We start from the raw sequence: 26,071 nt of genomic DNA, 5'->3' as shown, positions 1-26,071 counted from the left end.
ACTCTTTGAGGTAAGCTTATGTTGGCTTTTTTGGATATTTCATTTTGGGCAGCCACCAAAAGGAAACAAAGAACTAATCAAGCCCTTGTTAAAAGGTGATGATGCACACTCTTGAAAATCAGTACTAACATGCTGCTGTTATCAAAGGAACTTGGCCTGCTTCAATAATCAATCCTTTAGTACTCATACAACTTAGGCTTCCAGAAACCACTTCTGTAGGGAAAACAAAATGGACACACCTTTCCTGGACAACCAGGTTTCAAGGGACTTCTGCAGCACACCTACCAAATACAGCTATTACCTGCACATGAAGCAAACTGTATCCTCTCTCTCCACAGCCTTCTGGAACCAAAAAGTATTGGTCTTCATATCACTAGATACTGAGCAGAAATACCAGTACTAAAGTCATTCCTGAGCTCAGACGCAGTGGCTGGAATGAGACTGACCAGTTCACATGCCTCTACTCAGAGCAGGAACCAGTGAATTCTGCCTCAGAGCTGTGCTGGGTGCCTTACGACATTTTACAGACACACCAATACCCCCAACAGGTATATAAATCATATCTTCAGATTGCATCTTGAACGTCAAGAAGATGGATATTTCAAGGAGCCTTTTACAAAAAAAAAAAAAGTATAGTGCTCATACAAAATATACAAGATAACAGCCAATCTCCTACAGAGGAATAAAAATTACACTAAAAATTACACCCAGATATAACTATCAACACAAGAACAACTCTCAGCACACTCCTTCATGACTTTGGATGCCTTACGACAACAGGTCCTGCTGATCAAAAACATACAGTTTGCTTTCACTGGAAATGGATACAACCAAAATGGAGTAAAAAACCAGTTATTCTGAGAACAGCTGCTTGTAGGAAAAGGGCTAAATGCAGCATCATAAGTGGTTTAATGATTAAAAAACAACCCAAAGAAATCAACAACTTACTGTAAGACAATCCCACAGGCATTTCTGTGGAATAAGTTACAGAACGAAATAATTATCATTTACATTTTAAAAAAGGTCCACCGATGTTAAATGCTGGTAAAGTTCACAAATCTATGTTTAACTATAGTACTTAATATTAATTTATTCTAGTCCTTCAGAAGACTGTGCATGTCTGGGAAGGAACAAAGTATTATATTTTCAGCACTGGGGAGGGTGGCAAGTCTTAAAATTAATAGACAACAAAAACTAAGTCCTTTGGGCCAGATATCTAATTCTACTCATTTAACACCAAAATCATCTATTCTTTTAGTAATGACAGACTCATTCACAGTTAAAGTAAACAACAATCTACTCTCTCAACTACTGAAATATAAACTTAGCTGAAGTTCCTAAACTGAGTTTCTAAGCCAGGTCCAGCTTCCAATGTATGAGGGATGTACTGTTTCACAACCACCAAACACAATCTTGGGTCATCAGCCCTAAGCCATCCACAGGATTTGGAGGTGGAACTGGGAGATAAAGGGGGTGAGTGAAAGACAGAGGGAAATCAATCCTACCATGTGGGTAAATCAATTACCCAGCATTAACATGCTTAAATAAAAACATAATCAAAGTTAATGCTGACTTTAGTAGCTATGTACTTCCAGCATGCTTTGATCAGAAAGCTTAAAAAACCCAAACCAACCAACAAACTACACACACACAAATATCCCATCCAACAACAAAACCCCAAACCTACCAAAAAAAACCCAAACCACAAAACAACAAAAACTCTCTCAATTGAGGTAGTGGCTTTGTGAAGTCTCCCAAGCTGTACACATTGCTTCTGATCTGCCAGCAAAGATGTCTTATGTGCTGGACTGTACAGTCAACTTCAAAGCAAAAATTTTTAGAAAATTAGGAATTTCTCCTTAAGAGGGCTGTACACAACCTGGACTGAGATTTCCAGAGCAGAGAAACATACAAGATAAGTAGGCAAGCTACTTAAGTCACTCCTCATGCTTATACAGACAGTAGGGATTCACAAATCAGCCCATCTTTAACTCACAGCTGGGAATGCCTATTTCTTGCACTTGCAGTCCAAAAGATAACAGCTTTCTGTTTCAATATTTCATCTGACTCCTAAATATGAACACTAGTTTATAGCAGACAGATGCTTTAGGTACAAGTTTTAAGGATATCTTACTCAATTACTCAAACTGAACAAGCTAAGTTTTATGCAGTTAAATATACATCTTCTAATTAAGAGCTTACAAATTGAAGTCCAACTGTTCATTCTAAGTATTATTATCACTGTAATATGCTCTGGTCAAGTTTAATTTCCTTACTGCAGCTAAGTGAAGCTCCTGTATCCTCACAATTCGGCAGAAATTCTTCCTGTAGTTCTAGAACTCCAAAGTTGCCTTTCAATGGCAAGAAGGCAAAATCATCTCACAAGCAGTTCTACGGAACACATTTTCTAGAAGATATTCATCTGAAATACCAGTCTAGCAAAACAATTCTGTATGCCAGATCCTACACTAATACTTAATCAGTCCAAGCAGTCATTTGGCACACCAAGCAACTAATTCTAGGATTTCTTCTTCAAGCTTTTAACTTCAGCTTGTGCTTTAATATAACTTGCAATAGGATGCTCTCACTTGAAATCTTCAAATCAAGAGACGCTTTAACTCAAGCCACTCTTCCCACTGGCAAAGCACTATTTTAGTACTCCACTACTTATTCCACCTCCCAGTCACCAAATCCTTCTGTGCTTTTGTCAAGTTTTCATTTTCTTCTCCCCTCCTCATATCGGAGCCTTGTAGGCATCAAAACTAGACAATACACTCAGGCTCTGGCATGGCTAATACTATCCAAGTAATATTTCCTCTGTTGACTTTTAAAGTTTACCCATTCAGGGGTGTTAGCCATTTTTTCAGCTTAAAAGTTTGAACCACAACTCACTTTTAGTCTCTTAAGTGCATTTATTAAGGGGACATATCTAGTTGATTCTGCTTTTGTGGTTATAGACTACAGTTGATTCTGGTTTCCAGTCACATTATCACTACAACAAACCTAAACACATTTGGCATTTGTGAAACCTTCCGTTTGGAGATTGACTGCCAAACAAACTACAACTAAAGACTTTATATCTTCAGGGAACAAAAGCATAGAAACAAAAGGGCAAAATATCACAAAAGAAAGTGTAGACAAAGGTGGTTTCGTTTATACCTTATACTTCAATTTCCAGTTTTTGCACACTCCCTCTGGTCCGGTTAAATTCCATCTCTGGCTGGAAGAAGCCATTCCTGCTCTCACCACTCTGCCAGCATGACAAAGAAAAGTCAACAGGCTGTCAGTTTCACTTCAATCCTAAAATAAGCCTTAGGAAAAGGAAAATATTCTCAGCCTGTCTGGAACCAAGCTGGGGTATTCCCCACTCAGCTGACTCTCTACTGTTTCCTCTAGCACACGTATCCCTGACAGGTTCATTTTTCCCCACTGGTTTCTTAAAAGCTTTTTTGGACTTAACTTTACACAAAATTAGATGCCAAATGCATATGCACGACACCCACATGAACGTTAATATTTCTTCCTTCAGACTATTTCAGTACTATATCAGAGGTTCTACTTAAGTTCCGTTCTCCCACTACATCACAGTTTTTTCAGATACAAAGGCATCACAGCATTTTGTTAAGCATATGAGTAGGTAGTCTGCTAAAAAAAAAAAAAAAGCTGCAGAAGAGCATACAATGATGGCATAGCTACTCTATGTGTTAAGTTAGCAAAGTTTATGTGTGGGAATTGAGAAACTTGCAACTTAAAATTATTTACAAATGTCCTGGTTTAAGAAAATAATCCCTCCCCACACACACTCATGCATATGGTCTCAGCTACCTGTCTCTGCACCCAGAATCCTTTGGTATATGTGGAGCAACAAGAAACACTAACATAAATAAGCTCAGCAGGTTGATTTCCTGAAGTCACACATTATTTGCCAGTTAAATCCAAATCAAACTTAGTGAAAACCAATACACTGCAACAATTTAGCTCCTGCATGTTTTCTGTACAACATGCAGAGACACAATCATCAAAAAAAGACAGACATGCCATTTTCAGTCTTGTTCAATGGCTCAGATATAATAACCTCCCCCATTCCTGAAATCCTAGGTTTTTTAAATGAGCGATCTGCTGCTAACACTGAGAAGGCAGCATTTCAGAGTTCTGACAGCTCATACTGTGGCATTATCCGATGCTCTGCTCCTCAGAGAGATTCACATGAAGTAGTTAGGAACTGCAACAACAGCAAACATTGAGAAGCAGGGCAAGCTCCCAACACCCCATGGCCAGCACTAATACTGATAATGTGCTTTTTGAGCAGAATGCTACGGCTGAAGACTACCCATTCAGCACCCAACCAAGCGCATGACTAAAAGTCATCTTTTAACAGGACATTAGAAGTAAAGTTAGATATGTCATCATAGCATACACTGAATGCGTAAGTCATATCCTCTTGGCTGCTTCTGCCACAGCAGTAGCTACTTTTTATGCTTCCTTCTGTCTTACTTTGATAAAGTAGAATTTCTCTGCAATGTGACACATCTCCAAGGTGAGTCCCAGGTACCTAACAATGTGCACTTCACGAAAGCCAACATCTAAGAAATTTTTGCTTCTGAGGCTTTATAAATCACAGCATTCAAAGACACAACTTGTGGAGCAAATCTAGTGATGATTTAGGGAGAAACCATGCAGAATATTTCCCGTCTTTCACATTCATGTCCAGAGTGGTAAGTACCTAACAGCTTTATGGGTTGGAAAAAGTTGTATTTGTCTAGCTCAGGGTAAGCATGAGAGTTTGTTGAAAATCTCACAGCAAAGTTCCACAGAACAGCTGACAAAATACCTTAGTGCCATCAAAGAGGTAGCTTCACACCCTTTTTTCTTCTCTTGTCACCCTTCCCCCAGATTTCACTTTCAGTACTCCAGCACGCTTTACACACTCCTGTCTGTACAGTGTGTCAAATTCCTCAGGCTGTCATTTTGTGAATGACAAATATGAATATACAGGCACAGTACAGGAGTATTCCTATCCACTCTCTATTCATTGCTTCAGGGGGAATATATGCCTTATTTTCTTGAGAAGGCCCACAGCAATAGGAAAGCCTTTTCCAGAAATGGCTGATAAAATATATTAAATTTTTGTGTGTCTATACATTAATGCTGATGTTGAAAACCACCTAATTTCTAAACCTGTGACATTCAGCTGCCAGAGGTACATTTGGATGTAGGCCTCAGACTTGCATTTTTCCAGACAGGCTTTTAAACCTATGATTTCTAATTTAAATCAACAGTCAAGTTTGAATGCTTTTACATTACAACTGAAACTGAAAAAGTGTTTTAAAATTGCTGTTGCATTTAGAGCAAAGGCTCACATTACCAAATCATGACAGCCCTTAATAAAGGCAGAGAAATGATTCAGGAAACACCAGAAATTCTACACTATGCAGGCACCTTGACTGTTACAAAAAGGAAATACAACTAGTGGGGAAGAACAGCATCATCCACACGTACCAAAAAAAGAAAGACGAAACACACAGACAAAAAAATCCTGCCAAGACCAAACATGGGCAAAAAACTTGTTCAGAAACACAAAACCTCGAACCACACAATAAAATACAGCCACACACACCACAAAAGGGCTATTAGTAAAACTGGAGGCTATATTTTTTAATTATTGCTTTTTCTTGCATTTGCTTGGATCACAGATCCACCCATGCAACAACCCCCTCTCCATCCAAATGGAGAGCAGACACAGCACAGAGCACAGGGACATTTGACTAACAGTTGCAAGCAGAAGTTCTTCCAACCCATTGTTTTATTCCAAAAGAGAACATTCCACAACCTACGCAGTCTGATCCCAAAGGGCCTACAAAGGATCATTAGACAGTTCACATTCCTCCACAGAAAAGTTTAAGTATGTTTAGATGACTTTATTTCCGCAAGTAGCAGACTTGCACCAAATAATAACAATGCAGTCCCTTAGTTACCACTTACAAACCCTCATAATTATTTACAGCTCCTGAACAGTACAGAGGCCAACCTGGATATCATCCAACACATCCACGGCAATAAGATTTATTAGAAAATGGAAAACTTTCTAGTTTCACTCGGTGGAACAAGACAGGCAATGAGTTCTGCATAAAGAATAATGAAATAAGCTAGTACTCTTCAGCTTAGAAAATTGAGGAGCCCAAGGTTTAGAAAATCATCAAATGTCACAGGGACATCAAACAAAGCTTGGCTGAAAGGTTGAGAACAACACACCTCTTCACACATGCGGCAGGCTGTAGAAACTCTCTGCCAAATATTGGGAAGGCTAGAAGTTCATGTGGTTTCCAAAGAGAGGTAGGACCAGTTCATGGAAAGGAACTCCATTAATTGGCCCTGAGGGTTACCAACCACATCTGGCTTGTGAAGTCCCTGAGCTGAAAATAGCTGCAGGCCAGAATCAGAGGACACATGGTTGCCCTAATCTTCTTTTCACTAGGCAGCCACTCACAGCCACTGCTGCAGACGAGACTCTACAAGAACCAGGTCTTCATTATGGCATGCAACAGTCACTCTTGCCTAGCAAAACAACATTATCTCTTAGTATCCAGAGAAAATGTCAACTTCCAAGTATGACATACATTGAATACTCACAGTGACAGTGTACAACACCCTCAAAAGACCCCTGTAGGTTACCTCTGGTTTAAGTCAATGAATCTGCAGTTATCACCATAACATCACCGAACATAACACCAGGTGAAAGATTTAAATTCAATCAGTACACACTGCACTAATTTAGCAAGGCAAATGTAAAAGCTTAGCTTATCAGAAAAAATCCTCTAATACAGGAAACAAGATTTACGTGTTTGGTATCTGCTTTCATAAGTGGAATTTCAAACCCAATTTAAGTCACTAGATTTCTATGCAGTGCTTAGAAACAATAGCAGCGAGTACGGAACCATGTAAAAGCTGGCAGGCACAAATCACCTAAACCAAACACTCAGAATGGCAGTTCCATGCTTCACCTTCCTAAGCACTTCAGTTCTCCACTCACTTGAAGTCTTGCCTATAGTATGAAATTAAATTTCAAATCAACAAGTAGAGCTCACGATTCCCTTTTAAAGAGGCCAAAGGAGCCAGCAAAGTAGGGAAACCGTTACTGATAACACATGGGGAAAATCCCAACCAAACATGCTTAGACTAGAACAGAAAAGAAAGCATCACATATTTCAGGGGATCATATGCTAATCACTAGGTACAAATATTGCTGGCATTTTTCCTCTTTTTTTTTTTCCCCAACGTTCACTTCAGATCATGGTCTAGAGTCTCAAGCACTATTTTGCTCTGATTAATAGAGAAATACATACCCTTTCTATATGAGTTTTCACCTCCATCACTCACCATCCTTGGAAGTGCTCAAAAACCATGCAGATGAGGCTCTTAGTGACATGGTTTAGTGGTGGATTTGGCAATCCTGGGGTAAAGGTCAGACATGATGATCTTTCAGGTCTTTTCCATGACCTTCCTGTTAAATCACTACATCTTTGTTTTCATGAATAGGGATATAGCTCCTCAAGTTTCTCCCCCACCCCTCCAAGCCTCCGCCTCCATCAAGTACCAGCGCTTGAACTTCTGCTCTTGAACAACTCAATATTCTTACTGCAAAAATACAGAAATGTTGCCTTTTATTCCTTTTAATTAGAAAGATTACAGACCAAAAGCGAGGTTTGTTTTGCTGTTTAGTATTGCTGTGCAAATCTCTTAGGCATTGCATTTTATCAATGCCTTACTGAATAACAATATGAGAATCCCCAGTAGTATTTTTAACCTTGTAAATTAATTTGAAGAAAGGTTGCAAGAGTCTTTATAGATCGGTGCCCTCTCTCTCCTACAAGTCCCTCTGGCCCTGCCTCTCCTTCACAGACTGGTTAAAGCTGTACATCCTTCAGCTTCCTTCTGCTTAAGCACATAGTAGCATAGAGATAAGTACATAAGTTTTATCTTAATACAGATACCAGAATCATTCAGGTTTGTTCCCTCATATAAACCTGTATTTGTATCTCTTCTGCAATAGAAGGCAACCTCATCTACTATTTTATGCAACAAACTGATATGCTGTAATTCAGGCCAAAGTTTATTTTAGGAAGATATCCTGGATGAACTGATCTGTTACAAGAATTTACTCGCCTCCTATCTTTTCTGTTCCAGAGCTTAGTTCCTCTTGTTCAAAACTTACAACTTTTCTAGTCTGAATTTGAGTTGGCTACCCATCAGCTCCTAAATCTCGTTTCATTTTCTCCTACCAGGTAAGCTTATCAGGTCATTAACTGAAAGATGAATCCAGTGAATTGCTTTTTCTTCCTTTAAATTCAGTTGTGTTTCTTGGATCTCACACTGTAAGGTTATGTTTGCAAAACACAGTTCATTCCTTAAACTCTTTTCAGTTTTCTACCAATACTTTATGAAGTCTGGGAAAGTATTAAAGTTGTGACATAATTAACACATGGATCAAACTACCTTTGAATCCAGCTTGATATCCTTGTTTCCCAAGCCAAAAATTCATTTATCCAAATCTCTGTAACACTGCGCTGGGAACTGCCAATCAATAAAGTCCTCCCACCCTCAGTCACTTCAAACCTTCATCTTGTGTGATGCACAGATAAACAACTGTTTGGCAACTACTTGGAAGTGGTACATACATTTCTTAAGAAAGCTGTTAGCAAGCCAATAGACTGTTGGAGTGGTAACAGGCCAACCTGCACTACTTGGCTCTCTCACCAGCAAGAGTCTCCTCTGTCACCATGTAACAGGTACAGATCCTCACTCATGTAACAGCAGAGACAAAGCCAAGTGGAAATTGCCAGAAACAACACTACTGAGTAATCCTAGCTCATAAACAGTAACTGCATGAATCAGTTAGCTAGTTTATTCAATATGGGGCTACATGGATTTCTACACTGCAGCACAGACCTCTCTTTGGGAGAGTCATGTGACATAATTCTTTTTATTTTTTTTTTTTTTTTTTTAAGATGAGAAGTTGTAAATCTAAACATTAACCCTTTATAACTGAAGAATTACTGCAGGAGTTGTTAACCTCCTAGCTTCACCTTTCAGCTGTGCACTCCCATACAACCCTAGCACTCACCTAACCCCACAGTGAACTGTTCAGAGATCCAAAATAGATTAAAACTAATCCTACCAAAAAAATATCTTTTTTAAAAAAAGCTACAAATCTGCGTAAATGACAGCAAGGTGATTCAGGGAGTAAACAAGTACCAGCATTGTACACAGGGGGAGAGATCATGAGCTCAACAGTGACTGCATATATAACTTGCCTAAGCAAACGCACACCTAAACATGAGAACACACAGGTTAACTTCTACAGGGATACTACAGCAAGAATAAGCCTACAAATCCTCCAGTGTAACAGAAGTATTCAAGAAACTGTCTGTCAAGAGGTATTTATGTTGTGAGCTGCTGCTTTGAATAAACTTACTCCTTTTATAAAAGGCTTTTTTTATCAAGACCGAAATTAAATCAATCTCTAATACACAGGAGCATAGTCAAGACAGAACTTGTATGAAAGCTATTTAACGTCCAGGTAAGCCAGGTTTAAGACAACATTGTTCTGTATTAGAATGGCACATAAATGACCGATGTTTACAAACTGAAAAGAAGGAATGTGAAAACTAGGAAGATAAGCATAACACAGTACAGGAAGCCAGCAGGAACTGAATGCCCCTTTCAAGAGTTGAAGACAATGATTAGTTCACACGTGGAAATGATTCTGATGAGTACACTTTTGGAAGGATTCATGGAAAATACAGAACTACACCATAAAGGATGACTGAAGAGAAACTTACATACTGTTGCCAAACAAAGACTCAGCCAAACTACATCATAGGGAGGAGTTAAAGGGGATATGCAGTGCTGTATTTGAATGTGGAAAATTATGGCACTTCAGTACAACATGCAATTAGTTTTGCTAGAAGGGGCAATTAAAGTTAATTGTATTTATTCCTAATGTCTTTTTTCTTTAAGTAGAAATCTGCTAGTCCATCAAGATTCCTGCAGGAAGACCAGGAAAGTTCCTTTTTCTGCTTCCCAAAAGTCTCTGAAATCCACTCAGCAGCCACTCCTACAGACAAACCTGAGAACTTGCACTCAACCGCATCCTCTGACCTGGTTGCCAACAGAGTATCATTCCAAAACTTCGCCATTGCCACACACACTAAAAGCAAACAAAGCATTCACAGAACTAAGACAAAAGGATAACAGAAAGCCACACACAAGCAACTTCAAGTTGTGTAAGTAAAGTCAAAAGACCAGTTAAGAGACCAGTTTTTCTGTCACAAAAAACAAAAACAAAAACAAACAAAAAAAAAACAGCAGAAAAAAGGAAAAAAAGGCTTCATTGACAAAACCCAGAAATCAGGACTTTTCCAGGTTTGTCAAGGAACACCATCATTCCCATATGTTTAGGGCTACAGGGAACTACAAGCCACAGAAATATCCTAAAACTGCAAGACAAATTTGTAGATTGACAAAATATTTATTTTAAGTACATATCTGAAAGCCATGCCAAAGGAAGTGGATTACACAAGTTTTACAGCACATCATGAATGAATCCATGGAGGCTTACCTACTTCCCTGAGCAAATCCTGTTATAAAAGGCATATTAATTTTGCCTAAAAAGCACCCAGAAGTCTCTTAGACTTACCTATGTATTTAAAGGTACTTCAAAGTCTTGTAAGGTTGAACGGCCAGTTCACCTAGAGACAAAAGGCTGTCGATATGCTACAATACTATCAAGGTCTCTAATGAGGTATCAGTAGGAGCCTTTTCCTGTTTTTTTTTATTACATGGAGGATTTTTTTTTTTCCATCCTGCTTTTTTCCGAGATGTGCAACTAATTGGTCCTGACTAGTGTTCATCTGCTCTAGGGGAAGAAAAAGCCCGTAATCAATTTAAAGTAGAAGGTACAAATTCTCCTCTTACCTGCTAACTTAAACCTTTTCCTACTTTCCATTTATATTGCAAATTAAGATCAAGAGTTTTATTAATTTTTTTTTTATTTTTTAAAAAAGGCCCACACCACTGTCATACAGAAAACAGATTTTCATGTCACAGAACACAAGAACAGTTCTCCTATGGCTCTTAGATAAGAATACCAAGAACAAACTAAGGTGCCAATATTTCTCTAAAGGGAAGCCCAAGGAGGTTTTAGGAAGTTCTGCTTCCAGAAAACAGAACATGCAGACAAACTGACAGCAAGATGAGATCTATGCAAGTCAGGAAATCATTCTTGAACAGTAATTCAAGATTATATATATATTTATTTTTTAAACAGACAGCTTTACTTCCCAAAAGGGGACAGTTAGTGGACTTGGGTCCAAATGGTGTATTGCCTTGGTGGAAAAGAAGATCTTCCTTCCAGTCTGCTTCCTATACTTCATTTCCTCCAGACTTCCTGGCAAGCGAAACTAGAGACACTGCTGGGGCTCTGCCATTTTTCAATAAATTATCAGTTTGACAACAACTTGGCCATGTAAGTGTCCAGCTCCGGTACAGTCAGGTGACGGTGGTGAATGAGCTCCTGAGAGATCTGCATATCTGAAACACTTCTATATTTGTTCAGCTGGAAACTCAGAAACACATGGAAACCAGTAAGGAGAAAGGGAATAGAGTCAGAGATGCACCTGAGTTACTCTTTCTTGCAATCAAAAAGATTTTTTTTCTCGTTTTCAGTGGCACAAAAAATAGTTAAAAGCTCTAGTACAGTTACACAGTTCTAGAGAAGCTAGAACTGTACTAGAAAAGCTCTAGAGAAGAAAAAAAAGTTCTAGATAAGTAAAAAGTTGCTTATTTTTCTGACTTCTGGGTATCAGTATCAAAACCAAATTTTTAGTCAAATTCTTATGTAGATTTATGAAAGAAATGCCCAAACACAGCTTAATCCAAAAATATTCCTTTCCTCTTGCTGTCACTCACAACTATAATGAATACATGAAACATGAAGGATAAAGTTTTATTACTTTTCAAATTGGAACAGAAGTCCTAAATTTCATAACATTCCAAGAAAAATTCATAGGTAACAATGATAAATCCATTCATAACTCAGAACAAAAAAAAAAACCACACAACAAACCCCCCCAAAACAAACAAAAAAAAGCCCAAACCACAAAAAGTCTATTAGTTTTATTTTCTCTCTCCCCCCCGCCCCCTTTTTTTCCCCTAGGAAGTAACTTTCCTTTCTCACTTCACTCCATTACTGTTCTGCAGTACAGCATTATTTAGTAATTTCTACCAAAGTCTACACAAGGCACCTCTAAATTGCCTTGCTCCTGTGTAAAAAAAGAGCCTACTAACATTTGCAAGGAAAATGCTGCCAAAATAAACAGGAAAACTATAATGCTCTTCCTCATTGCTTACTTTCACATGAATGGGTTTCTTTAAAGTCAGGAGAGAGCACCAACATCTTAGACCACAAGAAATATGGCTTGTTATTTCACCATTCTAAAATCCTGCCAACAATATTTCTTGCTCTATAAGTAGCCTACTGGCACCATTCCCACAGAAGACCAACCTACTAAACTACAGCGTGGCTTCAGCTCAGGGTCACAAGTTGTTCTGACACCAGCAGCTGACCTAGAAGTGTGTCTGACATCAGAGACATTGAATAACAGCTTCTCAAATGGCAAGAGACTGAAAAGGTTACAAATCCTGTGAGCACTGGCTAAGAAATAGCTTTTTGCAGCTGCAAAGGAGAAAACATTACCTGAAGATAGAGAAGAGGGATGAACCCTTGCAGACAAGGAAGGGGCAGGGAACGCAAACAGTCCTGCACTGTACACGTGATGATGACATTATCAGCCAGTTCTTGAATTAAACTATACAACTATTACAGAAATTTTAGGAACAGATAAACCTGAAATAATATCAAATGCAAGAGAAACTATCAATTCGATCTTCTCTGGGACAAAGACTGAAATCTCAGACTATTTTTTTTTAGTTAATGAATATTCCAGGCTAACAAAGCCTGAAGATGCTGTTTTGATCTGCGTTCTTCTGCTGAATGGATTAAAAAAGAAATTACATTTCTCAACATCTGGTGAAAGATCATGTTTCCAAGGAGATGAAGTCTGGGCCTTGGATAAGTAGCCTTTTGGCATTATTCCAACAAACTGAGGTAAAACAAGGCAGGTGCAATATGCTGTTCATGCCAGTGAGCTATTCACCTTGATGTCCACCTCACTGAATGTAAAGGTCAATTAGATATACACCACAGGTCATCAGACAATATTCAAAGTTATTAAAACCAGATAAAAATAATTTGATAATTACAACTGGGATCTCTTCCTATCACAATAGAAAAAAATAAACATTGCAAACAAGACTTACATGGGCTTTATCAATATCTCAATACACTAAGTCTTAAAAACACTCATCCTGTAAGTGCATCATTTTCTGTTCTGTTTCAAGTGTCTTGATTGTCCCCTACCTAACACCACAGGAGTATGCAAAAATTGCCAGTCTGTATTTGATCTAAGCTTGGAACATATTTACTACTGCAATGCAAGACTACCACACAAACATATATACACATGTGTATATATTTATATACACACAAACACATACTGCAGGCAGAGTATACCTCTGCTTTACTTTAGCCCATCAACAGCCCATTATCTAAAATCTAACTATAGCAACTCTTAACAAAACCAAAAAACCCAGATTGAAAGCTCTTGCACTGCTTTTGAAAATGCCATAGAATGCCTTATTTGCATCTTCAAGCACCTCCAAAACATAGACCATAATTTCTCTAAGCTGATCAAGCAGAGCCCTCACCAACTAAGTGTAAAAGTTAATGCTGTGTTCCAGTCAGTATCAACTCAGCTACTACATTTATCAAAACCAATTGTTTTAGTCTGAAGTCTTCCAAGTATGACAACACCCAAAAATTAAAGTTTCAAATCATGTTTAATGTATTAAAGGAAACAGTGAAACTTTTAATATTCTTTGAGTTCTGTAAACTTACTGAGAACAAGGAAGCTACGCAAGCTTAGAAATATTTATTTTGGGCTTTTCTTTGCAGTCATTTGCACATTATATGCCTTTAGACATCTTTTACTGAAGACAGCCAACTTCAGAGAACTGTCTATTAACTGGGGATATAGGTAGCTGCTTTTTATTACTTTTCTTCTGCCCTCTTTCAAGAGCAGAACTATGGAGAAAACTGAAGACAGAGGTTTAAAATAAGAAAGTCACAAAGGGATGCACCAAAATCCCTCTGTTTTTCTCAACAACAATGTATTTCCTCAGGTTTCCTTATACCTCCTGTCAAAGTGTAACCACACAGACAATTGGATCTGTACTGAAAACAGCTTTAAATATTGAATTTGAGCATAAAAACAGCACTTCCATATTCATCAAAGCTAACTGACCTACATGTTTCTCGGTGTTTCCAGCCTCCTTGTTATGAGTTCATTTTGAAAAATGGTCTTACTCATATGCGGCACCCAGGCTGCAGCTATCACATTAGGTCTCAGCTTTACCATCATAGTCCTGCATACTGTTAAGGAACTGTTTGCAACTTTAAGCTCTGCCAAATAAATCCAGTGAATGTTCACTTCTTCCTACTACTGGTTTCCCAAAAGAATCCCCAAGAGCAGGTATCTGAAGGAAAAAATAACTTTTTAACTCTCCATATAAACATCACCTTCCTAAAACATCCTTATCAATGGCCCCTAACTTCAGCTCTGGTCTTGTAGAATCCCAACTACAACTAAGTTAGTTTACTGACACCCCTGTGTCCCCCTAAAAGGGCCTTTCAGGGAATAACAAAACAAAGCAGCTCCTTAGGATCTCTGTGGTATTTCTGCTCTAGGCAGTCTCCCAACACACTGCTTTTACAGGTCTGGACTCCACATGGCACCATACACCACAGCTGTTGTGCAGGCAGACGATGTAAACCAGCAGTGTGGAAGATAACATGGGATAAAACCAGCATATTAATCTATAACCACTATATTTTACTGGGTCATTTTACACACTCCATTTCTACAAGTAGGCATAAAACCCCCATAAATGGTCATGAGAAATACAAAACCCCAAAACCCAGCAGTAAAGACTTTCTCCTTACCAGGCAACTGTGCTTTAGAATATTCAGATGAGTGGCCTATAGCTTCTGATTCTATAAATAGCTATTTACGTTTGCATGTTCCTACAGCATACAAAACATACATTGTTTTGAGGGCAGAGTATAACCTCAGCCTTCCATAAGACCATGTACAGAGACTGTTGGCCAGTATATAGTAGCCATATATAGTATATACATAGTATAATAGTTAACAAAAACAACCAGACTTTCTGTTTACCCCTACCAACTTAGCAGTAGCTTGTGTATTTCTTATTGGTTGGTCCCATTTAAAAAACCTTTTTGATAAAAGAAAAGATACAGTAAACAGGCAGGACAGGTACTTTAATACTAATGTATTAAGAAAAATGAAAATGTAGTTTCATTTTGAACGTTTGAGGCCCAGCATTTTGGAAAAAAAAAAAAATCTACATGAAGACTGAATGAATTTTGTAAAGAGAGTCCATTCAAAATTGTTTAGAAGGATGATCACTTTCTGCAGTTGACCCTTTCTAACTCAGAAACTGTGAAAATAATACTTAAAGATTGCTGTAAGCATATTTGCTTCAGAAGCAAGAAAACACGCCCACTTGTTTCCTCACCGTTATTTTCAAGTACTAAAATCTTTCCAACGCTGTTATAATTGAGGCACGGGAGTAACAGAAACCTCAGCAATTAAAGATGCAAACCGATTCCCCTGCCTCCCCAGGCGCAAAATGCTGATCTTGGGAAGCCCCCTTACCGTTCCCTGGGGTACAGCCGCTGTTGAGGGGAGCTGTTCATCCTCCTTTCCACAGCAGCAGAGATGCACATGCAGCTGTCAGAGGCAGCCCGCGAAGGAGCAGCAGCACCACGGAGGGTTGCCTCAGGACCTCCGGCTGCACCACAAAGCCTTCAGGAGGCAACCGAGCAGCGCTGTCAGGCTGCGAAGAACCCACCGCTGTGGGACTGGCGAGTTCACTCCAGCTACTACAGGTAGACAGGCCACCGGGCAACAGTCACAAAACCCACAGCAATCTCCTGCTTCTACTATCATTGAGCTCACGTAGAGTGGACGGGATATACTGACAGATCCACGGGAGCAGCTACGAGACAGGTCCAAAAGACCTGCTCCTGGTGCAGGGGAAGGGGCACCAACACCTATGCTCAGTGACTTACCCCAGCCTCCACAAACCCGGCAGGAGCAACGCGCCAGGCACCGAACTCCAGACACCCGGGTTCGTCGCCATGCCCCCACCCCACCGAGCCGAAGACGCACCGACGACAGCACCCCCAGCCCCAGCCCCAGCTCTGCCCTGGGGGTCCTGCGGAGCCGCCGCGCCGGCAGCTGGCCCGGGGCCGGCTGCGACTCGCGTCCGCCCCGTCACCTCCGGGTCCTGTCACACCGCCGAGACAGCCCGCCGGGGCAGGCGCAGCCCCTCCCGGGGCAGGCAGTTCCCCGCGGCCTGCCGGAGGGCGGCGGCCACTCACCGGCCTCCCCCCGCTCCAGGGGGCCGCGGTCTCCTCAGCCGGCGTCGTGGTCGGCCCTCACCCCCCACGCCCCCCTCCCCGTTCGCCCCCCGCCCGCTCTGGGCTCACCGTGAGCTCCGCGCGTCCCCCCTCCGCGCCGCGGGGGCCGGGGGTCGCGGTGCCTGGGTAGCGCGCGGCACGCGCGGAGCGGCGCCCGGCGCAGGCAGCCCCCGTCCCTGACCTACTTTCCGCCTGGCTTGCCACCCAGCGGCGCACCACTAACCTACTTTCCAGCCAATGACACCCTCCTCCGGACCCACACCGGACGCGCCCGGCCACCAACCGGCGAGCGGCTCCCCGGCGGCCTTGACCAATAGCCGACCGGCAAGCGGGCAACGCCCGCCCTCCTGCTAATCCCCGGGCGCCCTTAGAGCCAGAGCTAATCAGAAAGGCCGCTGGGGAGTGTTGATCCCGCCTCCCGGCCGAGGGCGGAGCTGATTGGGTGGAGGGAGGGGCGCGTGCGCGGTGGGGGGCGCCATGAGTCGTAGGCCGGGACCCGGATGTGGCCGTGTTTTGGCTGTGGTGTTCGTCGGCGGCCTGTGGGTCGTCAGTAGCGCGCTCCGGCTCTCGTCTCTGCGCCTTCGCTTCAGGCGTGTGACACCGGCTTGGACCGTGGCGTCACCGTGTGAGGTGTTCAGATCAGCACAGCAGCCGTGTAGGCTGTAATTGGCTGCATGTGCCCAGGCCTCGCCTCATTCCTCAGTGACAGACACGGGGCCGCAGCCCGCTGAGCCTCCTTGGTCACGTCAGAGAGCGCTGGGGCCGCTTCACACCGGACGGGAGGACCTGTCGCCTGGTCTTCCCGTGTTGGCATGGGCTCTCCGTTCTCACTTTGCCCTACTGCGGAGTCACCATCGAGTTGCGATGGTGGTACATGTTTTCTAGCCCACCGCTGCCTCAGCTGCACCCTTAGCCACAGGATGCAGTGTGGCTCCTGATGTTGACAACCTGCTTTGGCAAATCAAGCCCGTGTGCCTCACAGGACACACAGTGTGTGCCTGTACGCAATGCCACGTCGGTAGATTGATGTAGCACTGCACATCCTGTTTTGCGAGTCCTCACACTGTGGCTTTGCAGCACCTTTCAGAATGTCTCAGAAGGACTTGTATGATACTGCCATTAGATTCACCGCCATAAATTTAAATAAATAAATAAATGGGCCTGTAGTGACAGCACAAGGGGAATGGCTTTAAACTGACAGAGGGGAGATTGAGATTAGGTATTAGGAAGGAGTTCTTCCCTGTGAGGGTGGTGAGGTGCTGGCACAGGTTGCCCACAGAAGCTGTGGCTGCCCCATCCCTGGCAGTGTTCAAGGCCAGGTTGGACAGGGCTTGGAGTAACCTGGTTTAGTGGAAGGTGCCTTGTCCATGGCAGGGAGTTGGAACTGGATGAGTTTTAAGGTCCCTGTCAATGCAAGCCAGTCTGTGAATCTATAAATGCTCCATCATCTCCCAACGTGATCATATAATGCCAATGGGAGTATGCAGCAGTAGCTTTATTCAGCATGTGCAAAAGGCCAGTGATGGAATATAGACAGTAAAGCTACCTATGTTGCCATGTTATAGTCTAAATTTAGATAATCCATGCAACAGTTCTGGCAGGTAAAGGGAATGTGTTGCAAGAACATAATCACAGCATAGCTGCTTTCAAATGCAAACATTTGCTAAATGTGATTATATTATTGCTACATAAGATTATAATTGCTACATTATAATTGTCTTAACATTTCCTGTCCTGTGATGTCACACAGGACAGGAAATGTGCATCACAAATGTTTGGTTTACATTCACTAGTATAACATCACCTGAGTAGCTTGTATTGCAGTGTTACCACATCACAGCGTGGTTGTGGTTATTCCAATCCACTATGGCAGAGCATGAACTCAGCCTGTGACAGCATTAAGGTTTGGTTTCCACCTAGTTGAATTAGAACTAAACACAGGCAGCAAGTGGCCCCTGTTGGGTGCAAACTTCCTGTTCACATCAGGATATTCCTACTTAAGGAGAAACCCTCCAGCAGAACAAGTTAAATGAAATACCGTAGATTACCAAGATGGAAACGTGTATCATGAAGAGCAAGGAGGAAATCCATCCTTTTTTTTTTTTTTTTCCCCCCAGCAATGTTTTTGATCTGGTTTAGTGCACAGAAGTTATGGAGGTGGTGAAGTCTCCTTGACTACTTTTTTCTCACAACTCTTTGTAGTTTTCATCATTGTTTCTACCCATCTGTAGAAATAATCTTCCTTATGGACTCAATCACACACTGTCTGTTTTAATGGGGCCAGTGAATGTTGTAGGGAATGATGCCAGGAGTAGTGATCTTTAGCTATTTCTGTAGGAAAGCAGCTTAACAGGCCATATGTCATATTTCCCAATAAATGATTGTTTTGAATTGTTTTTATACTGTAGTTTCCATTAGTGAAATATTACAGAAAATAACATCTGGTTAATCAAATTCTGATTTTTAACATATAATATATATCAATTCTATTCTGTGAGGTTTTTTAAAATAGGTTTAAGTTCAGTGTAGGGAATTTCTCTCTGCAGATTAGTAAGGCGTCTGTTATACTGACTGTTATTCTTCAAAGTTTTAAGAGTGCAAAAGAGCTAAGAAATGATAGTTTGAGGTTTAATAAGACCTGAGTTCAGCTGTTGTTGCCAGAAAAGATTTGGCATCACCCTTCTATCCGCATTTTAAACACAAAAAGCAAACAGAAGAGGTAAGGCTTGAGCAAAGGTAGAATACTTTCCCTTCAAGGGTTGTACTTGAAGGAGCACTTGAACCCGAGATCACACCACAAATTGTGGAACCTGCTGGAAAGACTGGCTCTGTTGTGTGCTCTGCTCAGGGCACTGTGCACAGGTGTGTCTGATACAACAGCAAAGGCATTTCCTCATCTAATCAACTCTGACCTGATTAATTTTCAGATTTTATGCTTTTTTTTTAAAGCAGGGAGTAACTTAGATCTTAAGCAGGAGTTTAGTTTCCTCCTTAACTTTGTCAATATGTCAGTGGTTACACTATGCTTAAACACCAAAATTTGGAGTAATTTCTGTCTTAAAACTATGATTTAAAACCAGGAGAAGAGTGTGCTATTAGTGATTCTACTGAAAATTGTGTTTTATTAATAGATTATTGGAACAACTAGCCCATGTTCAAACTGATATTTTCTCTACCTTATTCACATTTGAATGCTACAGTAACCACTTCCCTGATCTTAAGGTTTTGGCTTTGTGTCAGGAAGGGTAACAGGTATGATCTTCATTAAATGTAGCCTACCTAATGTATAATAAGGTGTATAATAAAGTGATTTCACTTTAGAATCTGTGATTTTTCTTATATATATATATTTATTCTAGCTATCTAGTTACAAGCACAAAAAGGAATCTAGTTTCTTAAATGATAACAACTGATAGGGGTTTTGTTTGTGTGGGTTTTTTGGGCAAGAGTTGCCTTCAGACAGTCTCTAATATATCTCTGGAACAGTAACAGATGTTCAGAAGTAACCTGCCAAATTAGTCCTTTGATGTTTTAATTGCATTTTCTCTGAAACATGATTCATGACCCCGATCAGAGATACAGAGAGACACAAATCTCTAAGTCTTTGGAGCATGAGTTTTTGTAAAATATTTTTGAGATAGTATTTTACATCTTTACTTTTTAAAGTCTTCCAAAATATGTCCAAGATATGCTGTCTATTTTAGCACCTAACTGTGGATTCAGCTACTTTACAGCACTTCAAACTGCTGCTTTTTGTTTATAGGTTTCCAGACATGCAATATTAACTTGCCTGTCTTACACTTTTATTCAATGTCTTCCTCCTGATACATGAGCTTTGATCGTACCTGCAGCTGGAAAAGTTATAGCTCACAGAAAATTAGCAAGACTTTATACCTGAATACCTGGATTTCTTGTTCTGTCTATACTTTAATAAACCCAGAGACATACTGACCCATATTTCTCAACGTTACACAAAGCTGGTGCCATGGTTCAACCCAGTTACGAGAGCAGAAGAAACTAGAAGTATGGCTTGGCCTGTTTGCAGATTTATGCAAAAAACCTCACAGTGATGGCCTGTTTACTAAAGTCTGTCACAGCTCATGTGGCTGGCTGAAACACCTCTAAAACTAAAGTTTTGTATTAATAAGCTATTGCTTATTCATTCTTTTCATTGTTCTCCAAATTCTTGAGTTATTACAACCCCTAAGCCCTGAGAGTAGTAAGTTTTTCTGCCTTTGTTTGTATAAACACTTGTTACTTTAAAAAGTGTACCTCCAACCACAACATTTTCAAATTCCAGCATTAAAATCATAAATATAAAGCAATAAACGTTGACTTTTTCACATGCCTGCTTCCTTCTGAGCTCTTTAAAATCCATTCTTCTTCCCAACCTGTGTCATAATTTCAAGGGCTAGAAGCTTCTTTCAAACAAAAAGAGAAGATTCTTATACAGTCCATTGATTTCAGCCCTGTGGTCTCTAAGAACACCAATTAATAGTCTCAGACTCAATAGGAACTCACAAGAGTTTGCAATCCAATATCTGGCAGCATAACAAAAACAGGAAGAAGAATCTAATGAGGAAATGAGGCTAAAGCCAGGGAGTTAACAAATTCTATGTACTTCTTTGCAGTATTTTTTCAATTGTTATGGAAGGCTCAGGACAAAGAACTGTCTTTATCTGGATTCAAACTTCATAGAGGTCAGAGCACTTTGAGAGTTTTTGCTTCATTAAAAATATATGTAGTTGATTTTTCAGGGACTGGAAGTCTGAACTTGAAGCAGAGATGGTAAATTTTGAATATGTTAATTAAATTTTAGTGAATAAAATATTTTAAATTCTAAATCTTGAAGGCTACAACCTTTTCAAATAACATTTTTCCATTAGGAGCTTTCTTCCTACTTTTTTTTTTACATTTTTTTTAAATTTTATGAAAATGTTCATTAAAGTTTTAGTTACCGTTTTTGTTGATAAAGAAAATACATGTCAATTCTAGGAATAATTTTGGTACAACACCGTATTAATTTCTGTATTTTTTATGCAGAGTGCAAAAACCTAGAGTTGGTTGGTATGAGATTCTTCCCTCCCATCACAAAAAAAAAAAAAAAGAAAAAATAGTATCTGTAAGCCATTTTGTTGGAAACAAATTAGACCAAAACCACTCCTGAAATTGCTGGCTGCATTTCAAGATTTGTTGCAGGTACTAAGATTCAGGATAGAGTTTTACTGCCTTTTCTTGGTAGGGGGTATTACAATTTTGTGTTGTCCTTTGGCAACTGCATCTTTGAATAGGACTAATCTGTTTCTTACTAGCAAGGAAAGCTATAGCCTTTATAGCCCTTTATTTTCTTTTTTCCTTACCTGGCTTGCATCCTTCTACGAGTGGTAGTAGCTTCACTTGAACAGTGCTATGAGAAAGATAATCTTTCTCTTAGTACACTAAAAAAAAGGTCTTTTGGGCATTAGTTGCTGCATTTCCAAAGGGTCACAACACTCCACTGTGGTAGGTTGAAGCTTAATTTATTGCTTCATTTCCTGGTAGCAAGATCTATCAATTCTGTAAGCTAAATTCACAGAATAGCCAAAGCAAGGCAGTGCATATGCAGCTTTGACTTGAAATGAGGGTAAGAATCAGTGAGGAAAAAAGGGAACAAGAAGACTTTTCCTTTTGGTAATGAAATGAACAGAGAAAGCTTTTCAACCAGCCTTCATCTACTTTAAGGGGTAAATAAGAAGCAAAATCAGTTGAACAGAAGGGAATAGCTGGAATTTTAAATGTCAGTTAAATATTTGAAGAGTTTGGTGTTTTTTTTTTTTTAGATCATTATTAGCCACAGACTGTACTAATTAAATAAGTATAATATTCTCCCTTTTACAGATTGAAAAAACAGGCCAGGAGATTAAATGAGTTGGCCAGGGCTACACCCACATACTAAAGCAGATGCAAAGCCACAATTAGAAGTGGAGCACCTCACTAGCAGCCTTCTAAAGAGTTTGGTAAGCCACTCAGCACTTCTGGTGATTTTTTCATATCAGTTAGACAAAACATTTTAGCTGTATTCCAAATACAAGGAAAACATGATGCTTAGGGCACATATGAAAAGAAGCAATGAAATATTTAAACACTAGGGGCTTGTTTCTATTTGCAGTTAGTGCTGATAACTTTAATAAAAGCTTAACAATCCATGGCTTTAGTAGAGGATGGCATAATTTGAATTCATTCTTTTAAGATTTCCAGATTGACAGGCTGTAATATGACAATGGGACAGTGATTTTATTTTTTGGCATTTCATCTTTTGAATATACTAGACCTTATTGTGAAGTTTTTACTTAATTCTTACACAGTCAAAATTCAGCATTGACTTCATGCTAATTCCATTAGGCATTTGGAGTAAGGCCTGCAAGGTTAAGCACATGACATAGTGTAGTTTTCCTCAACATTATATGTTTCTGTGCTCTTTACAGTGTTTTAAGGTAACATGCTTTATAAATTTAACTATAGACAAGAACCATCTTTTAAAGAGAAAGAGCAATTCATCTTCTGTGTTCACAGTGAGCTATGATTTCTCCATTGTCAGCAGACAATTAATTTAGTAGGCTATTAATGTTGCTTCAATACACATTAATGTTAGACAATTATTTTTTTTCCTAGAGAAAATGCATGCTATTTAAAAACAGAGCAAAAGCAGACTGTTTCTGAGGCTTATGGGAATATCAGCCAGTAGGTGTGACTGGCATGTTGTATATGGGAAAGGTGGGAGGACTCCATCTTGTTATTAGTACATGTAGAAAGACAGGAAGTACTTAGGGAAGGTTTCCCTCTTGTTCTGAGTTCCAGGAATGTTAATCAGCCAAACATATGAATCACAAAGCAGACCAGGAGGGAGTTTTTGTGTGGCATGAAAATAGCATTTTAAAGCCTGAAAAGTTGAAGAATTTGGTACTTCTGTTCTGCTGTGGATTCTTCATGGAAAATAACAAACACAGGAATATTTGACAGTGAAAAGTCTTAGTGCATGAAATGTGAAGTTTATATAAGAGATACCATCTTACTCATCCGCTTCTCTATTTTCAGCCTTGCACAGCATGGTGACTTTTGTGATCTATTTGGACAGCAGCTGGTACATTAGTTTTAGCTGACATCTTTGCAATCTACAGGATACTTAACATAATCCTGTAAAATCTATTCTCTTAATTGTGCTCAGTCACTCATATTCCATCTTAGTGTGTTATCTTTTCCCATGTACATTTTCTGTCAATTTCATGTTAATAAAAAGGTCAGCATATCTACAATATTGAAGTTAGACCGCAGTAACAATTTGCTGTGATGTGATCAAAAGATATATATATTCATAAAATGGATGTGCTGTTTCAGTGACTGAAAAAGGCAGCAAAAAGGGATCCTAGTAACATATGTTGGGGATAAATTCCACTGACTAGCACAAATCACAGAAAAGACAGTACGTGTTAATTAATTATGTACTAAGATAAGCTACATATATGATTTAGATTCACTTGGAAAGATTTACATTGTGTAAGCATGAAATGGATGCCAAGTTGCAACCTAATCCCAAAATCTAGCAATTACCAAGTGGTTTTCATGTTGCCATGAAGTCCTAGGACTTCATCTATTCATTCATGCTGAGAGGAAAGTTTTGTCCATCTTTGTGGATTTTAAATCCCAGTCAGCTCCAAACAAATGACAAAATAGCCTTGACAGAAGCTAAAGGCTTCCTGAAGATGCTTGGGAAAAGATTGATGAGAAGACAAAGCAAAGTATAGGCACTGTTGAGGTATGGCTGGCATTGGACCCTTGTACACAACATGAAATGGAACTACCTGTCGAGCCAGCTTGCAATGCTTTTCCTTGTCTTGCCACATCTTCATAGACCATCCCTGGTCCCCACCAGCCCTTGAGCCCTGATGTCCTCGCTAACCTGCATGTTCAGGGGCTATGCACTGGAGTATGTGAAGAGTGGGAACTGAAGCTGGGAGGTACCAGTATGTCACACTGATCAGTTCAGGTGCTGTAAGGGTAATTTGACTCTTTTCTCAGCAGCAAAAATTGTCTAGGAAATGTGGAAAGCTACTTCGCACATTTTATTTCGCTCATGAGTGAACTGGCATCCATTGTGGTTTGTATGTTTAGCTGACCTTGGTTGTTGAAATCTCAAGCACCAGTGTCATACTGAATGAATTCTCACCAGGACTGTTGCTACAATCTCTTTGTTTTTTAATGGGCGGGATTTAATAAAGGAAAACAGGGGGACTTTAATCTGCACTTCTTCACCATTAGTGATAGCCAGGAGGTTCTGAACCATGTGACTCATAGTGCATTCACACAGTCATTCATGCTGGACTTGCATTGGCCACTTGTTTCTCCAGGAGCTGCCTGAACTACAGCCCCAAAACAATCTGGACTGACTGATGCTGAAGACAGAGACCAGAGTTCCACCTTCATCCTGCTTTCTACTGTGTGTAGTATGTGCTTGTGAGTCTGCAAGTTACATGAAATGAAGTTTGCTGTGGGTCCTGACCTTGTTGCACTGCAGTAAATTTATACTTGAAGCAACACTACCACATCTGATACAGGTCCCACCCTCTCCACACCCACTTTAGTGACATCAGAAATCTGATTATTAATTATGTGCATGTCCCTGGGAGTGGCATAAATTTTAACTGTTATTGCATATTGCACTTCTGTGATATCCATCTGATGTTCATATTTCCATAGGTGGCCGCAAGCCTGATAATTAATGCCTTTATAGAATGATCTCTACTAATATAAATTGCTTTTATATTTTTTGTGAGCAGTTATGTTTTTCTTTTAACTTCTGAAACAAACCCACTATTTCTCAGGCAGCCTGAAGAGCAAAAAGATATTCTTCAACACTGTAGGATCAGAAGGATCATTAAAGTGACCTGATAATGCTGTTCATCTTCGACATAGCATAGACCTACCCACTCATCCATAAGCATGTGTTTGGAGATAAGCAAAGACAGGAAAAGAAGGACAAGTCTGGATGATATTCATCCTGTTCTTAAGGCAGCCCTGATGAAGTTTCTTGAAAGTGTGAAAATGCAGCTTGAACATGGAGTGAGTGGAGGGAGCATGAGTGAAATGTTCATTGTTGCTAGATAAATCAGGGGCCAGGAGGCTGCCTCATGGGCCAAGGGCAGTGCAGGTGTCACAATCTAAGCAGATGGCTATGGCTTGCTCTGAGTGCAGCAGGTTTCTTGAGGGTATGTTAATCAACACATTTTAATAAACAAACAAAAACCTGCCATGCTTTTTGTTATAAATTGCCTATGCTCAGTTGCACTTCTTGTCAAGTATTACTTCAGTGATTTTCACATAAAGCTAATAGAATTTAAGATACTCTACCTATTTATTTACTATGTTTATTTCCATCCAGCATTTCTTTGCTTGCTTGGATGAGTGAGAGATTGT

General features: G+C 40.0%; 1 protein-coding gene across 6 annotated transcripts in view; it reads right to left on the bottom strand.

Annotated features, from left to right (window-relative positions):
• BMAL1 (basic helix-loop-helix ARNT like 1) overlaps window positions 1-16,862 on the bottom strand; it is a 46,933-nt gene extending 30,071 nt beyond the window's left edge. For 3 of the 6 annotated variants that reach the window (XM_062620178.1, XM_062620179.1, XM_062620180.1), the window contains exon 1: window positions 16,691-16,708. The gene's annotated coding sequence lies outside the window, so the exon portion shown is untranslated. Of the gene's footprint in view, window positions 1-16,582; window positions 16,601-16,690; window positions 16,808-16,844 lie in introns of those variants that run through there. The other 3 variants (XM_062620176.1, XM_062620174.1, XM_062620177.1) reach the window with 3 other exon arrangements.
• Between the last annotated feature and the right edge of the window lie 9,209 nt (window positions 16,863-26,071).

Source organism: Pezoporus occidentalis, unplaced genomic scaffold (assembly GCF_034315485.1).
Source record: "Pezoporus occidentalis ecotype Australia unplaced genomic scaffold, CSIRO_AGI_Poc_V1 ctg22, whole genome shotgun sequence".
In the NCBI taxonomy this organism is placed as follows: domain Eukaryota; kingdom Metazoa; phylum Chordata; class Aves; order Psittaciformes; family Psittacidae; genus Pezoporus; species Pezoporus occidentalis.
Note: the sequence above shows the minus strand (reverse complement) of the source record. Positions and strands in the feature narration are given on the sequence as shown.